The following is a 19,026-nucleotide window of genomic DNA, read 5'->3' on the forward strand; positions in this document are numbered from 1 at the left end:
CTTAAAGATCCTCCACTGTTCCTCAGCAGACCTACCTCCCAATCTGCGCCCCCAATCTACATTCGCCAATTCGTCTCTCATCCTATCGCACTCCCCTTTGTTCAAACAAAGGACACAGGTCTGGGATCCTACTTTCTCCTCCTCCATCTGCATCAGAAACTCCACCATACAATGATCACTCTTCCCAAGAGGATCCTTCACAACAAGGTCCCTAATTCTACCTGCGTCTTTACATAGCACCAGATCTAAGATAGCTCGCTCCCTTGTCGGCTCCAACACACACTGTTCAAGGAAACGATCCCGGCAGCATTCCAAGAACTCTTCCTCAAGCCCACCGCGTCCAACATGGGTCGACCAATTAATATGTAGATTGAAATCCCCCATAATTATCGCCGTTCCATTCCTGCACACAGCATTTATTTGTGCGTTTATCGCTCCATTTTCTCAATAAATGGAAAGGTGTCTTGAGACCAAGTTTCCAGGAAGTTGGTTCTTGGGAATGGCATGGATGGTGGTGGCCCTGCTACCACTTTCAAGGTATTGCTATTTACTACATTAAGTACAAATTCTGAGGGCAGTCTTACCAAAAAAATTCCAAGTGCCAACTGAGCGTGAAAATTGAATAAATTTGTGCCTTTTTTGGATGACTTCAGGGTTGAATCTTACCTCACTTTGGTACAATAATCTTGACGAACTTGAAATTCACCAGTAGGAGGAATAGACAAGGCCTAAATTGCTTGAAAACTGGCTGATGGCATCAGAGAGTACCATTGTGCATGTGCAGTTTTCTGTGCTCTGAGAGCAGAGAGACCTGTCTCTGCTGCTGTAGCAGTCAGGCCTTTGTAATTGATCATCCCCTCACTCCACTACCGCGATACTCTATGGCCAGTTGCATACCCCTGGTCTGGTCCAGCCCCCTTGGCACTACCTGGTGCACGGTGGGCACTACCAGGGTGCCAAGCTGGCAGTGCTAGGTTGGTGTTGCCTAAGGGGTACTCCCCTGCCTTCAACCTCTTCAATTGTCTCCAAATCTATCAGGGAGGCCATCATGCCTGATCCTCATTCATGGGGACCATATGTGATTCTCATCAGAGAGAATCTTCCCTACTGAGGCAAGTGAACCTGGATGATTCCATCCTGGGAGCTTGCTCATTACATTAAAATCAACATTTGAATATATTTAAATATAATCAGCATTGTGTCAGATATTCGGTGCTGGTGAGAATCGGGTGCGAACCATCGTGGGTCCATTGGCCAGTGGGGCGCAATGGTAAGAAGAGCTCCCCCTGTTGTGAATTTCACACATTTTGAGACAGCCAGCATTTTTATACTTGAAGGAGTTGTGTTTGATTGTACTTGAGGTTTGGATTTTTAATGCTGTGGCAGTTTGTATTAGCTACATTCTTTGCAGTTAGACGTGGAAGATGTTGCCATTATTATGAGATGAGATCTCAATCACTGGTGGGTTTTAGGCTTTCAAACCGGGCAATATGTTTATCCCAAAAAGAGAGCAAAAGAAGGATCAGCCTTCAGCCTATTTCCTCTGCTGAAGACCTTGACACCATCTGTGCCACTTACAATCCATCTCAAGTAGCTAGTCAACCTTGCCTTGTAATACTTCACCCATTGTGTATTTCCAAGAGACTTTTGGTGTGTCTGTCTATGGCAGTCACTATTTTGATATCCAGCATTTTTAATATCTCTTCCTTGGACAGTTATGAGATTTGATGGGGTGTCTGGAATACAGGAAATGTCTCTCTCTTCACACTCCTCTGAAGGTGATTTGCTTATTTCTCAATTCCAACTAGGAATGTGGCCTTCATGTTTAAGTAACTTTTTTTTAATCTCAGTTCAAATTGAAAACTTCCAGTCAGTTGGAAGTTGAAAAATTATATTTTTGATGGTAGCTCGAGACAGTTTGTTTATGGGCAGTCCAACAAACTGATCCATACATGGCTTTTGTCACTCTGACATCTTGCCTGTCCTTTCTGACTATGATTTGGTCCATTAGATACCAGTGCTTGGAGCGAGGGTCCAACCAGGGTATTTGGAGTATGGAATGTAGTTTAGGTAACAAGGAGATTATGCTGTGCATATATCTTTGGAAGAAAGATGTTGCTGCTGCCAACTCTATTTCTCCCTATGGTTTCCTCCCCAATTTAATACTCTGCACCAACTCTCGTGTTTAAACACCATGGATGCTGAGTTTATCTGATCTTGGCACTGCAGCAATCGAAGATTCTATCTCCTTCAAAGTGATCTTTCTCTTTGAGGGAAAATCCCAATGTCCTGAATTCTATTTTTGTGCCTTGAGACACTGGCAAGTTTGGAGACCAGGTTGGACTTTATCCAAACTTCTTCCTGTTTCACGATGTTTTAAACTGTTGCAACAATCTATAAGAATGTGTATCCAGCATCTGTAGTTTGTCCTTCATCAGCTAGACAAGTTTCACTTAACACATCTATGTGTTGTAATGCATCTATGTATGTTATATCAGGCACCTTATTTCCCAATGAAGAAATCTCTCAGTGTAAAACACTTACCTGATGAAGGAACAGTGCTCTGAAAGCTCATAATTCCTAATAAACCTGTTGGATTTTAACCTGGTGTAGTAAGACTTCTTACAGTGTAAAAAGAGTCTAGAAGAAATTTGCTTTGGTGTCGAACAATTATGTTTTTTAAATTATTTATGGTTGAACAAACTTTAACCCCAAGTGCTTTAATATTGATTTTTGCAGCCCAAAATAAAACACTAGGCAATAAATATACATGTTTGTTTAGGTGGATCAATGAAAGGAAATAATCTGATGACCGAAGATCTGAAGCCAACTGACTCTATAATGGATCAACAACCACAGCATTTTCAGGCAAGTAATCTATGAAAAACCGTAAGTACGTTTACATTGTCAGCATTTAGAAAAGCATGTTAGCATTTATTGACCTATTCGAGTTATGGAGTGTTCTAGTATCACAAGCATGTTTTTTAAGATTATTTTAAGAACAGCATGACCTTTCCTTTCCGTACAATGTAGGACTATCTCCAAGCAGATAATTAGGCTACTTAATACCATTAAATTCTTCAGTTATTCTGCTTCCACTGATATTCCCCAGGTTATAATCTACCTTTTAGCTCCTTGATTTTCACAAATGATGTAAAATGTAAGGGCTGGTAAAGCAGCACTGGTTGTTATAATGTCAGCAAAGAAATTAGCTTGCAGGAAAAATGGGCAATCTTCCATTGACATTTCTAACAGGAAGAAAATCTGATTAGTAAAGATTTAACTTTAGGTTTAGAACTCCAAACGGAATTGCTGCGGAATGTGGCAATGCCAAAGCCATACAGGTCACATTGGCACAAGACCAGTAAATTAATTTGTTTTGCAAAATGTTTGCATAACATTTTTTAAAAATTAGGCAAACTCCCAAAAGAATGCATTAAGGGTTGCACTACCACATAGTGTTTTGCTCAAAGGAACACTTAAAATTGCGAGAGTAAATTTTTATTTTTTGGCACTGCGTAACAATCATATTGTTAAAAGGTATCTCAAAAATGCTTTTTATATTATTTGGCTTGTCCCTTTCCTTGGACTTATTTTCAATTAGACTGACTAATTATTGCACTAAAATGTGACCCTGTGACCAAATGAAGGACAACGAATGAATCTGGTTTTCACTCCTGATGTTTCACCGCAGATATTTTCTTCATCCATGAGCGTTACTGGCTAGATATTTATTGTCAAATACCTTAAACCAATCAAGCTAAATCCTAGAAATGCTTTGCTTTCATTATTTTGGCTCAATATGCGAATGCCAGCTCTGTCCTAACAGTAAGTCCCCTGCTCTTCCCTAAAGCCATTTATTTTTCTCTTTTAAGTTGCAAATATATCTGCTTCCAACATCCATTCAGGGAGTACATTCAAGATCATAATTCAATAAATAAAAATGTTCTTGTTTCCCCCGAATATCCTCATGATCAGATCCCGAGTAGAGGAGGGAGTAACACACTGCATCAATAAGATGCATCCAAATTTGACTCAAGTGTAAGTCACTTTAGTACCTTTAAAACAAAATGAGCATTTGACCCAAACATTGGCATAACAATCATCTGTACCCATAACTGATAACTGGGATTAGGGGGTGGGGTGGGTGGAAGGGTGGTAGGAGTTGCTTAGAAGAATGAAAAGTGATATTGTTGAAACATGCAAGACCTTGAAAGGACCTGACAGGGTGAATGCTGAAAGGATGTTGGAGAGATTAGAACTAGAGCACATTTTAAAAAAAGGAGTTGTTGTCACATGATATGAGGAAGGGTGGCTGCATTTTCGTATCTCTGGAGCGGCTCATCTTTTAATCCTTTCTTTTACCCTAATGCATGATCTATATTTAGTTGATCTTGATGTATATAATCTATGCAATATTTTTGGAAGAACCTGGTTACCTTTCTTGACTGTGGGTAGCCAAATTAAGTTGAAGAAATCCTTCTTTGTGAGATGCTGTTGGAGCTGACTTGGGTGGGCCCCAGTTCACAGTGGCGGCGCTAGTGAATAGGCCCATGCTCAGGAGGTACGGTTAGCACCAATATGAAGACCCTTTTTATGACTAAAAATGGGGAAGATGTATTCTGCCCCCCGGCACAGATTGAGTACTCAACACAACAAATCCTACAGACAGTGAATGGTATGGAGATGATAATCTTTCAGTCAAGAAGGTTTCCTTGATGAAGGCTCACCTTCAGCCCTTGAAAATGATGGTGTGTCAAAAATCCTATTTAAGTCAAGGGGACATGGCCGGACGAGGATTGTCCATGAGCTAGTCTCCCTGGGAAGAGGAAGAGCTGCGGTGAGGTTTCTGGCTGATTTTGAGAACTGGCTGCTATGCGCTTGCTCCTCTGGGCTCTGAAACACCAATATGATGTGGAGACTTCAGTAAAATTCTGAATGATTCTTGGATGCTCCTTGATAATACGGTCATGGCTTTAGCCTTTTCTAACTCCATGGATGGCTAATAATCCTGCAGTTTGTTGTTAATCCTGAACTTTGTTCCCTTGTGATTTTACTCCTGATTATGTGATGTTGTCTGTTATCCTGATAGGACATGTGTTGAGCACAGAGGGTTGAGTTTATTCTTTTCCCTTGCCTGTTATCCTGTAAATTTGGGATCACTATCCCTTATATCCTTGCTGATGGCTCTTCCATCGCTGTGCTTCAGCTGGTTCTCTAGCCAGGGCCCCATTTTTTCTTGTCAGGGAGTGCGCCGAATGAATTGCATGGTTTAAAAGCAGTGCAATGTATATTTAAGTGGGTTTTTTTATATCCTGTAATCCTTGCATTTGCACAGAAGGAGTACATTCTTTTATCATATCCTTTTCTTTAGTTATCGAAACATAGAAACTGGAAACAGGAGTAGGTCATTTGGCCCTTCAAGCCTCTGTCATTCATTTTGATCATGGCTGATCATCGAATTCAATATCCTAATTTCTCCCGCCACCCTCCCTGCCCCCCCCCATTGCCCTTTAGCCCCCAAGAGCTATTTCTAATTTTTCTTGAAATCTGACAACATTTTGCCTCAACCACATTCTGTGATAGTGAGTTCCATACATTCACCACCCTCTGGATGAAGAAATTTCTCCTAACCTTAGTTCTGAAAGGTTTACTTCGTATCTTCAAATTATGACCCCTGGTTCTGCACTCTCCCATCATTGCGAACATTCTTTCTGAATCCACCCTTTCTAACCCTATTAGAATTTTATAAGAAAGAATGAATAGTGCCATAGCAAAGTTGTGGGTGGACAGATAGATGTAAAAGTGGTTACTGTGGCCTTAAGTCTTCATTTTAGTTAAAGAAGAACCCCTCCCAATAGATCTAGTGGTGTCATTTTTTTCTTTTTTTTGTTAGTTATTTTGCATTTAAGAAATCCTGGTGCAGGCAGACTAAATATCCTGGCGTGGGCTGGACTTCTTTTCCTTGGCATTGATGCTTCTGGGAGTATGGGGCTGGTGTATCATGGTGCATGCCTAAACGTGATTGATAGGTTTTTGAGTTTTGAGTATCTTTGGACTGGTTTTCTGAGGTTACTTAACTGGATATGCAGAGTTGAGAGTAGCCTGGTTACTTGTTTGGGAGAGGTGTCTTTGTATGGAGGCTCCCTTTGTAAGAAGTCTCACAACACCAGGTTAAAGTCTAACTGATTTATTTGGAATCATAAGCTGTCAGAGCGTGCAGGTGGCCACTCACCTGAGGAAGGAGCAGCACTCCAAAAGCTCTTGATTCCAAATAAACTTGTTGGCCTTTAACCTGGTGTTGTGAAACATTTTACTGTGCCCATCCCAGCCCAACACCAGCATCTCCACATCATGGTTTCCTTTGTGTAAAGGGAGAGTTGCATTTGGGGGTATCCCCTGTCTCAATGGTACCTTCCAGTGCACCTTGTTCTGAGAGACTTTATTTCTACGTTGCTGCTCCGTGAAAGGATGTGCATCATAATGCCATATTTCCTCGTCTTGTTTTTATTTTCCGCACTCTTTTTCTTTTATCTTTTCAATATCCATACAAAAGGAGGTGCTGACCGCGGGGATTACAATGTTTGATTCTTTGAATTATTTATAATGATCTTTGCTGGTCTTCTCCATATATATGTATGAAATGATGATCATTCTGTCCTGTGCTGAATCCTGGGAATTTGTTTCGTACTGAATATAAAGTTGAAAGTTCTCAATAAAAACGTTATTTAAGAAAAAGGGGGTCTCCCATTTATGGTGGCAAGGAGGAGACCTTTTTTTTGCTTCCAAGGCTGTAATGAGTCTTTGGGATTCATTATTTTTCTCTAGAGAATTGTGGAAGCAAGGTCTTGTAAAATTTCTTGTTCATTAGTTAGGTAAATAACAACTGCAACAAACGTTTATTTACATGTAACAGTAATACAGAGGCAGCCACATTGCTGCCAGCATCCAAGAAAGTCCTAGAACACAAACCTGAGCTCACCAGAGTGTTTCACCATCTACTCCCAAATTAGTTCCCTGGGTCATGTGACCATTACTCTGTCCCTTTAAGGATCCATCAGCAATCACCACCTGTCTCCACAAAATCCTATTATACAAATGTCACCATTCAATTTGCACAATCCAAGATAATTAGTACATGAATTTGGTCAATTATAAATTAAGTCTTTCATTGAGTTTCAGAAGCCTTGTAGAGTGGCATAACTCATCTGTCTGGGGCGCTTCCACATGATTGCTGTCAGCTGATACCACAATGACAGATGCCTCTTCAGGCATAGGCAATCCAGTTCTAATCTGTTTCCATGGAGGTGTTAGTTGTGCCTGCCACAGGACAACCAGGTACTTCAGTGCTTGGAGAATCGCCAACGTTCCCAGATGGCAATTTTGCTCCTGATGGTAGTCCTGTCTGCTGGGACAATTCTCTATGTGTTTCCGAATAATCCTTTCTTCCATGTTCATTTGAGAAGTCAGGGGTCTAGTTTTGAATACAATGATTCCAGGGCCCCAACTCCACCCCTTCAAAAATTCCTCACGTACACAGCTTTATCCACTGAAAACCACCATGTTGACTTATATGAATTTGTCTTCTGACTTTTTTTCTGGCACCTTGCCCTGGCGAATTTTGAAACACAAGACTCAGTCTCGTTCTGATTCTATATGATAAGGTACGTGATCCTTTGGTGAGCCATTGATTAGTACCTTTACCGGGGATGCCTGGCACGCTGACCAATCACTGAGGATGTCCATCTTCCAACCTCAACATTCCCAAAGATCCATCATCATCTTTTACAGGAGGTCCATCTTCTTTCTTTAATTGTGGCTCTGTGATGGTGGGATAGTGGGGCAACTACGCTGAAAAGTGACCTGACACATCATAATTATTCATCATATTGGCCATTTCTTTATTTCCATTAACAGCTATGCAATGTTAGTCTGAGGTAACAGATGATACCTCCAGGACTGTTTCAAATCAGTGGACTGGTCAATATTCAAGAATCAGCAACAAACCTAAGTAAGTACGCCACTATAGTAGCAGACTTTATTAGTAAGTGTGTGGAAGACTGAATACCAAAGAAGTTAATCCAAGTGTTTCCCAGCCAGAAACCATGGCTGAACAGGGATTTTGACTTACGCCTGTAGTTCAGGTCTCAGATATTCAAATCGGGTGACCCTGACCTATACAAGAAATCCAGACACAACCTAGGGAGAAGAATCTAAAGTGCCAAGAGACAAAACTGGACCAAGCTAGAATCCCAACCTAGCCACACAAACACCCATCAATTATGGCAAGGTCTACACGATATAACAGGCTACAAGGTGAAGACAAGTAGAATCACTGGTAATAATGCATCTCTCCTTAAGGATTTCAACACATTCTATGCTCATGCTCAAAACCCACTCCAACAGTCTCGGTTGCACTGCTATCCGGGGCCACTGTCACAGATGGCAAATCAGCCTTCTTGATAGTTAATCCACAGAAAGCGACTGCTGGACGGCGTCCCCAGCTGAGCACTTAGATCCTCTGTGGACCAACTGGCATCTTGAACCTCTCCTTACTCCAATCTGAGCTTCAAGAAGACAACCATCATCCCAGTACCAAAGAAAAGCCAGACAGCATGCATTAATATCAAACGCCCAGTGGCTCTGACATCCATCATTACGAAGTACTTCAAAAAGTTAATTATGGCGCTTATCAACTCCAGTCTTCCAGATGGCCAGGACCCACTACAGTTCCCTATCATGCCATCTCCCTGTCCTTACACTCAACCTGGAATACCTGGATAACAAGGACACTTATCAGACTCAAATTTATTGACTACTGTTCAGCCTTCAGCATTATAATTCCAACAAAACTCATCTTCAAGCTCCATGGCCTAGAACTCTGCAACTGGATACTCAACTTCCTGACCTATAGAGTACAAGTAGTAAAAATAGGCAATGACACCTCCTTCACCCTTATCCTCAACACCTGTAAGGATATGTCCTCAGCCCCTTACTGTAGTCCTTATACATTTATGACTGTGTGGCCAAATTCTGCTCCAATTCCATTTTCATGTTTGCTGATGACACCACTGTAATGGTCAGATCTCATGCAAGTATGAGATGGAGTACAGGAAAGAGAGAATTTGATGAAGTGGTTGGATGACAATAATCACTCCCTCAATGTCAGTGAAACAAAATGTAGTGGAGGACATGCTCCTGTCTACATGCTGAAATGGAGATTGTCAACAGCTTCAGGTTTCTAGGTGTTCAGATCAACAATCTGTCTTGGACCCTCCATATCGACTCCACTGTAAATGTCACTATGTCCACTATGAGTCTTACCAATTTTTACAGATGCACCATAGAAAGCATCCTATCCAGATGTATCATACTTGGTATGGCTTCTGCTCTAACCAGGACCGCAAGAAACTTCAAAGGATTGTGAACGTAGCCCAGTCCATCATGCAAACCAGCCTGTCATTAATTGACTCCATCCACTACTTTGGGAAAGCTGCCAGCAGAATCAAGGATCCCACATGTTCTCTTTCACCTTCTTCTATGGGGAAAAAGATACAAAAGTTTGAAAACACGTACCAACTGATTTAAGAAGAGTTTCTTCCCTGCTGTCACCAGACTTTTACATGGTCGTATTATATATTAAACTGATCTTTCTCTCGGCCCCAGCTGTAACTGCAACACTATATTCTGCACTCTGTTCTTTTCCTTCTCCTCTGTATACTTTATGAACAGTATGTTTTGCCTGTATTGCATACAAGAGATAGTTTCACTGTATCCAGTACGTGACAATAATAAATCATGTTTATAGCTCATACTATTTGTTTTGCCATTCTTTACAGTTTGTTGTATTTTTCCTGTTGGTCGGGCTCTGTTTTTGTTTGCATTCTTGTATGTTATTTTTCTGTCATCTCTTATCCATGTTGTGTCCATGGCTCTGTTCCATGTAGTTGGCCATGGCTCTGTTTCGTAAGACGTATGACTTTGAAGCAGGAGGAAGCAATTCAGTCCTTTGAACATGCTCCATCATTCAATAAGATCATACCTGATCTGGTTTCTTTTGGAGGCGAATAGGGTCCCAGCCCATTAAGTGCATTAACAGCTTCCACGTAAGTTTTTGTTTTAAACTTTATTCCAATCCAATCAAGTCAAATTAAATGCAATTCTGAGTCCCAACAAGTTGGGACATTCCCGATCCAAGCTGGCAAGACAGGGCTCTCACCACCTGTCTTGGGCTTGATCTACATGATCCAAGCTGATTGGAGTAAGTGTAGTTCCTCCTCCAAGGCTTGATCTTATTTGCATCTTAGCCAAAAGGCCGAGATGCCGCTTTAAAAAATTGCTTCAAACGAAGCTGAAATGTAACCTAATGACTTCAACCAAGTGCAGCACGTCAATACTACACTTGATCTTAGCCAAAAGGCTGAGAAGTGATTTTTTTTTAAACTTTATTCCAATCCAATCAAGTCAAATTAAACCCAATTCAGAGTCCCAACAAGTTGGGACATTCCCGATCCAAGCTGACAAGACAGGGCTCTCAGTTCCTGTCTTGGGCTTGATCTTCATGATCCAAGCTGATTGGAGTAGGTGTAGCTCCTCCTCCAGGGCTTGATCTTATTTGCATCTTAGCCAAAAGGCCAAGATATTTTTGAATACCTCCCACTGATATGACATTTTATCATTAATAGATTTGCCCAATTCGCCCAAGACTGTCTGCTTCTCATCCCATTCATGTCAGTCTTCCCTAAATATAGAATCTTTGGATAGAACTCTCCCACTCTGGGGACTAAGTCCCATGGCAGTGGCAGGGTCATGGGCTGCTTCCTGCAGCAGAGGCCAGTGGAAATCATACCATATCTTCCAGCTCCAACATCATTAATTATGCAAATAGCAGTTTTATGCCATATTCTATGATGGGGCAGACCTGATGGTGCATCTTCTGCCACTCTGTCAAGGTGTCCAACATCACAGACCCACAGTTAAAGATAGAATATTGATCTCCTGAAGAAGGTGGATCACTGGAACGCACCAAGCCTGGAAGATGGACATCGTTGATGGCGATGAAACTGTAAGGTTCGCGCACCTGTAGATGTGTTTCTCCTCCTTTTGCCACCCATCACCCTCCTACCCCTAGGTTCCAGGGTTGCTGGCGGCCTACATTGTGAATGCCAAAGGCAACTCCAGGCATTGTTCAAGTGAGTCCTGATACCTACATGCCACATTGTTCAAAATTTGTTTTGCACTGCCATGTTTTCCCAGTGATTTTATGGACAATCTTGTGTGGGTAGAAGATTCTGGTCAAGCCTCTATCTGCATCCCAGTAGTGGGATGCAAATCAGTTTCACACCACTGGGTTTCTCGATCTGCCAAGGCAGAAGATACATGGGAAATTCATGCCAATGTGCAATTGATCTTTGCACTCCTGCCAAATTCTCTTCCAACCACCATCAAACCCACCAATGGGGCCATGGGAGTATTCTGCTCTTAGTCATTTTTCCCTTTCAAACATTGTTGAAGTTTAACTTCAAACATATTATGATTGTTATTAGTAAAGGTTCACACACCGTTGTTAGATAGATCTCTTTCAATATACTTTCATAAATTGATGTGACATTCTCCCTTTGTTGGTTCTAGAAAATTATCCCAGATGCACGAAGAAATCTCAACTTTCTGACACATTGGGCTGTTTATCCCAATCTTTATTTAAGTTAAAATCCACCATTAAAATGTTACTACCAGTGAACCACTGTTACTACTTGTCTATATCCTGCATTTATATCATTTTTCACTTCACAGCTGCTACCAGGGGCCAATATACAATTGCCATTACTGTCTACTAGTTAATTTTACCCATAAAGTCTTCACTGTTTTTTACCTCCCATTATACCCTCATCATTGAGGTAATTTCATTCTTCATCAGATTAGTTTTTCTTTGGAAATGCAGAAGCATTTGTTTCTCTCCTCATTCCGTTTTATCCCAAAGTCAGAACCTTTCAATACACACAATCCCACTGAGCTTGGATATCCTTCCTGTTTGTACCCTAGATTCACTTTATACCCTCATTATTCCCTCTTGTTTCTAATACCTTCTAACTTTTTTGTCTCTTGTCTGCTGCAAGGATGATATGTTGGCACAATGGTTAGCTCTGCTGCCTCGCAGCACCAGGGACTTGGACTGCCTCCCAGCCTGGGTCACTATTTGCACATTTTCCCTGAGTCTCAATAAGTTTCCTCCAGATGCTCCGGTTTCCTCCCTCAGTCCAAAGATGTGTAGGTTTGGTGGATTGGCTATGCTAAATTGCCCTTTAGTATCAGGGGCACTAACTAGGGTAAATACATGGGGTTATGGGGATAGGGTCTGGGTGGGATTGTGGTCGGTGGAGACTTGATGGGCTAGATGGCCTCGTTCTGCAGTGTGGGATTCTATGATTAGCACTGCTGCTGTTCTCTATCTTTTCTCCTGTGTAGCTAATAACCTGACTAACTTGCAACCATGTCCTAGTAATGGCTATTCATGCCATACGCTCCACATGGAAGTTGTGCAGTAATTTTGTTTTGTTCATTCCTTATACGTGTGAGTTTGTACAAAGGACATTTATTTTGGCCATGGACTCTAAGCTATCCTATTCTAATGTTTTGCTCTTACATTTCTTACTTCCCTCTCTGTTAAATTACTTTACATCTTTTAGTTTAGCAGAATTTCTGACTATTACTCACTTCCCTTCCTTGTCTGTTTTCAAATTATTATCGATTCTACTTTTTCCATCTGAGCTTTCCACCGCTTATCTCCCATTTCAGCACTTCAAACCCTTTGTGACTCCACTTTTTAATCCTTTCTGCTGAAATCCCTCATTCCAGCCTCGTTCATTGAAGCCTGTTACAATGGTACAGTTCCTTCCTGTCACAATACTGATGCCAGTACCCCTTTTCCTCATCATCTGTTCCCTGCACCACTCATTTAGCCATGTGATCACATCCATGTGCAAAATAATCAAAGTTAATTTGCACAAGGCTCTGATGTTATCATCTTTGAGGTCCTGTTCTTCATAGAGCTTCCCAATTCCTGAGTACTTCTCAAGAAGGACAAAGCACTGGGTCAATCTCTTGGTGAGAAAATTATGCACGGTATTTAAAGGAAATGAAAGAGCAGGAGAATAATCTTAAATGAGTGTTAATAGGTTGCATATTTTCAAAGATGTGACATAATTGCAATACTGCATATAATAAAGTTTATCAAGTTAAGGAGATAATTACTTTATAATTCTATATTATATAGGTTTCCATTAAATCTGTACATTCTGCTCCACTACCCAAGATGCAGACAACATCAGATTTACCTCCTGAAGCTCATATTACAAGTCCTCCCCAGAAGCCTGAACTCAATCTGGCCCACGTGAGAAAACCAAAAGGAATTGCACTCTCCTGGAATATCACAGATGTTAACCAGACATGTGCCCCTGTTCATTCTTATCAGTTGTATGCATATCATGAAGACCCCAATTTGAAGTGTCCATCACAATGGAAAATAATTGGAGAAATAAAAGCCCTTCCTCTTCCAATGGCTTGTACTTTGACTCAGTTTGTACTCGGAAGCAAGTATTATTTTACAGTTAGAGCAAAGGACATTAATGGGCGTTTTGGCCCTTTTTGTGAACCACAAGCTATTTGTCTCCTAGAATCCTAAATATCATACAGATTAAATATATATTAATGGACATTAATTGCAATATAAAATCTTGTTTAAACTGTGGTCTTCATTTGTAAACAATTGATAATTGATTATGCAAATGATAAAAACTAGTAAAACTTGCTTACGATGGCAACAGTTCTGGTTGAATTCCTATTTAATTTGAGAGGATCTTTACCTGGCTCTAAATGTTAAGATAATGAGAAAGTTAGTAAATGTATTTGCATAATAGTCATTGTGGTATTCACTTTGAATTACATTAAATTCAAAAATCAGGCATGGTCTTGAGCACAATTTTGGTTTAAAAAGGCTTCATTTTCCACTGAGCAGTTTCCAGTTCTTACTTAAATGTTACTGCTACTTTAGACATTTTCAAAGTTGTATGCAGAACTTGAAAAGGATCAAAATATTATAATATTTCCCTTTTTAACTTGTGGCTTATTAATTCGCCGTGTTTTTTTGCGGCAGTCAAGTGTCAAATTCAATGGAGGTATTTATTTTTCTGCTTCCTCCTGACCTTGTGCCTCACTCCACCTACAATCATGAGGACAGACAGTATGCTTTCAGCCCACTATCAATAATATTCTGATCGTTAAACATGCAAGAATATCCCAGGATGTTTTTCCTGCCACTACTTCCCAAGGTTTTTCCCACCTGCTCCAAGGCAATCTCTGACCTGTTTGTTGTGTGTCCATCATTGAGTTTTCCACTTCTATGACAACCTTGACTTAAAAATGCATTCCTTATCGTGTAACTTGTTAGTACTTTCTTGTCCTCCGAGCATGTTTGAAATTTAAAAGCTCTGTTGCAAGAAGAGATCCTTACAATCTCAAAGCTATGTGGCATCATGACAGTTACAAAATCCAAAATTTTTAATTACATTACACAACATTGAATTTTATGTATTAAAAGTAATGCCACCTTGAACTTCTAAATACTATGGAGACTAAGTAAATTAGACTTTACTGTTCATAGGTCTTGCCTGAACATTGCTATTCACAACAGATGGATGTTAATGACATGTCATTTCCACCATAAACATTAGTAAAATGTTTTTTTTTAAATTTTGATTCAACCCTAAATCATTCAGAATATGCAGGGAAAGTAATCAGGTCAATACTGCGTAGCTTACACCTTTGTAGACATACTACATTTTTGAAGACTACTCTTCCCACTTCAGCACAGATTGGAGTTTTGCTAAAATAATCTCATCTAAAACTCAGCATGTGGCAATTTCGAGCAGACTGTATGTATAGAGGTTGGGATAAGTGGATAAAGACATCATGAAGCCCAAGTGAGGAGCTGGAAAGTTCAATAAAATGGCTTGGTGTGAGACGTGAGTGTTCTAGTAGAGCCACACGAGTGGAAAACTGGCCGGTTGAGGCTTGATCAAAAATGATTTTTGAGGGCAGATTTTCCATCTTTTCAGTTATTATGGGTAGAGTGTAGCCAATTTATTCCCTACTTATAAGAGTATTACACTAGCTGTCAGTTATGCTAGTGTGGAATCAGTGGTGATGACTTTTTGGCTCATAGAAAATGAGATAATTGAACTTTTTTTGCCTCCCACATCACGAGTGAATCTAGAAAGATTGAAATTTGTTGGTCTGAAGTTGTGTATTATCTGTTAACACTAAACTTAATTATTAGTCAAACAATGCATGAATTGTGCAACCATAGGAGCAGGTTATAGAATATAAGAATAGCAGTTGCTTTAATTTATTTTGCAAATATTATTCTAATCCTATTTTTTCAACTGTTGATCTGAATTGTAGCTTTGTCTGCATCTTGCACAGAAACACAAGGGGATCATGAAAAATGTTCCAAACAACTGTTCAAAATTCAAAGTTTCCACATAGAGATGATTGGAGTTAAAATTGTGTGTTTCATTGCAACTCAAGTTAAAATTGCGGCACAGTGGTTGGCTCTGCTGTCTCACCCCCTCAGGTTCTATTTCCAGCTTGGGTTGCTGTCTGTGCAGAGTCTGCACATTCTCCCCGTCTGCATGGGTTCCCTCCAGCTGCTTCGGGTTCCTCCCACCGGCCAAAGGTGTGCATATTTGGTGGATTGGCTATGGTAGATTGCTCCTGTGTGTCAGGGGACTAACTGGGTAAATGCATGGGAATAGGGCCTGGTGCATGGGAATTGTGGCAGTGCAGACTCAATGGGTGGAATAGCCTCCTTCTGTACTGTAGGATTCTATGATATTCCTCTGATTACTATTACCTACAAAAGGGAAAAAATAATTGTATCATCAAAGATGTAAGGGTGTTAAATTAGCCAATGGTATTACTATCACTCTGAGATAGTGACTTTATATCTGCTTATCTGACAATACTTTGGGATACACCTAATGTTACAGTTAACATTTGTAAAGGAATGTATTTGACTGTTTTGTACGAATACACTGGTGTATAGAAGGCAATTTTATTTTCAAGCGAAGAACTACTTAAATATCTTCAATTTTATTTAAATATTCTCAATTTGTATGCTGTTTATCACATGGCTCAGGCATTCATTGTATTTTAAGTCTTCCTATAACTTTAATTTCAGCATTAAAGACCACATTCACACAGTGATATTATGTTTTTCAGTTGTGCACCGTAGATTTTGAATAAAGTAATGTACAGCACTTGAAAATTAGAGGACCTATTCCATTATATTTCTCATCAGTAAATTCTAGTTTTCACATTTGGATTTTCCTCATTTATGTTTTTCCAATTGTGGAATACTATGGGTTGCATGACAATCACACCTGTAGAACAAATATAATTCTACTCTTATTTCCTCTGCACAGCTTTAATGCTCAAAAGAGGGAATTCAAGTCTTGTCACAGAAGGAAGCTGGGTAACTTCATTTCTCAGGAATCAGGTAAATTGCACCTGGCCTTTCAACCGGGACAAGGTTTTTAAAAGTAAAATTGTTTTCTTTGCAAAGTCCTGGGATTTTTTTGAAATTCCATCAATGCTGCGTTCATGTGGACAAAATATTTTCCTAAACTTAGGTCTGCTTTCAGCAGATTATTTGGCTATATGCAAACAAGTATATTTACTGCCTTTTTTCCTTTCTCTCCGACTACAACAATGAACAAACTTGCAACTATAATCCCTTTTACATTCTCGGATTTCCCAAAGCACTTCATAACAAATTAAATTCTCTTGAAGTCTACTCAGTTGTGTGGAAATTGGCTGACAGTAATCACCACAAACAGCAAGAGATTAATGATACATCAGTGTTGGTTGAGACAGATGTTAATTGGGGCAAGAGGAAATCACCCCCCACCCCCTCCAATTTTCTTCAAATAGTAACATCAAATATTTTTAACAGTGGCCAGGTAGCTTTGGTTTGGTATCTCATCTGAAAGACAGCAGCACTAATGTTGGAGCACTCTTATGCGCTCTGCACAAAGCCCAAATAACATGCTCGAGTCTCTGGGATGGAACTTGCAATGGTGCCAGCACAGAGCAAAGGCTGATCTATGTGCCTGAACATTCAAGGCTGAAGACAGAATGATTTGTAACATTACAATCTCCCTCTTTTGCTTTTTGATTGATTATTAATTATAAAATTTAATTACATAAAGGTTACAAAGCATAAGAATATTATAATATAAATGTTTAATATAAATATCACTAATTGTAAAATATTAAAATTACTTTTCCCTTTGCTTGTTGAATTGCTGTGAGGCTACAGAAATGATAAAGGTTGTTGTTTAATATGCACATGGGAAGGCATGTAAAATAACATCTCACAAAGGTGGCTTGATAACCATTAAATTAAGTCACCTTTTCGGATTGTCAACTGAAAAAAGAACAAATTCAAATAAGGCAATTGAATATGTAACCCATGTTCAAATATAGAGTTAAAATTATTTTACTTGTTCAAAAAGTTTTATTTGTTAGTATTTACTGTTTATAATCAATCCAGAACAAGTGTTTTATCTTAACTTTCAAATGTTGCCAAACTTTCTTCCCATCCAAAATGGTTCATATCTCAGCCTGAATCTAATGTTTGAGCCAAACAAAAAATTAGCTATATTAAAGCTAATTGAAACTTAATTGATTCTTTGTAATAATAGTTCAAGCTTCAAGACAGCAACTGGCTGGTGGTTGGTGAGGTAGAGACATTAAATATCAAGATAACCTCAATTAGATCAAATTACCTGGAAGTTCTCAAGTCTCTGGCCTTAAGAGCGCCCCCCTCTCCCAACCAGCCACATGACAGAGGCAACTTAATTTTCGAACCAATTCTTTTAAGTGATGTCGGTCAAGATACTAGGAGAACGGCTCTGCTACTCTTCAAACAATGTCATGGAATCTTCAAAAGTGCTATGGAATCTTCAAATAATGTGGTGGCGTCTTTTGCATCTAACTGAGCAGGTACCCAGGACCTTAGATTCACGTCTCAGCTAAAAGACTGCATTTCAGATGACTTTTCTCTACTGCACTGGTGTCAGCCTTGATTATGCACATAAGTCTCAAAGAGTAGCTTGTACTCATGTGCTTCCTATAATTGAAGACCAGAATGCCACCATTCACTGAATCAATTCAATGTCACTGAAGAATTGAAGCTTTGAAAGGAGTGAGGATTGCAATGAACAGAATGTAATCTGAATGGGAGCGCAGGATGGCTTGGTGATAGCATCCCAAACCAAGCTGGGCAAGTCTTGAAAAACATAACCATCAGCTTGGGTTGATAAAAAACCGACAATGGAGAGTGAGCTCTTGACCTGGTCCTCACCAACCTAGATGCAGTTGTCTACCATGACCGCCATCCCTCTCTCCAATGAAGGGAAAGTCTCATCTTTAATGTAAGCACATCTTCCATCATGTGTGTGGCACTACAATTGTGCTAAATGGCACAGATTAGCAACCTTTAAATGTGAATTGTTGCAAAGTTTTTTAGTATCTCACAAAGAGGGCTGGTGGCCTATGTGGTTGAACATGAACTGTTCATTGTTAACACATAAGAACATAAGAAATAGGAGCAGGAGTAGGCCATCTAGCCCCTCGAGCCTGCCCCGCCATTCAATAAGATCATGGCTGATCTGTCGTGGCTCAGTTCCACTTTCCCACCCTCTCCCCATAACCCTTAATCCCCTCTCTTATCAAAAACCCATCAACCCGCGTCTTAAAAATATTTAGCGAGGCAGCCTCCACCACTTCAACGGGCAGAGAATTCCAGAGATTCACCACCCTTTGAGTGAAGAAGTTCCTCCTCAACTCCGTTCTAAACCGCCCCCCCTTTATCTTGAGGCTGTGCCCCCTAGTCCTACTGTCTTTTTTGAGCGGGAAGAGTCTCTCCACCTCTATCCTATCCATCCCATTCATCATCTTATACGT

At 40.1% G+C, this 19,026-nt stretch overlaps 1 non-coding gene across 1 annotated transcript; it reads right to left on the reverse strand.

Moving 5' to 3' along the window:
• Window positions 1-10,240: 10,240 nt before the first annotated feature.
• On the reverse strand, window positions 10,241-10,432 carry LOC145355192 (U2 spliceosomal RNA). Its single transcript, XR_013888931.1, has one exon. It is a non-coding gene; the product is annotated as a U2 spliceosomal RNA (small nuclear RNA).
• Window positions 10,433-19,026: the final 8,594 nt, after the last annotated feature.

This window comes from Carcharhinus amblyrhynchos, chromosome 18 (genome assembly GCF_965287045.1).
Source record: "Carcharhinus amblyrhynchos chromosome 18, sCarAmb.v2.hapA, whole genome shotgun sequence".
NCBI classification, from domain to species: Eukaryota; Metazoa; Chordata; class Chondrichthyes; order Carcharhiniformes; family Carcharhinidae; genus Carcharhinus; species Carcharhinus amblyrhynchos.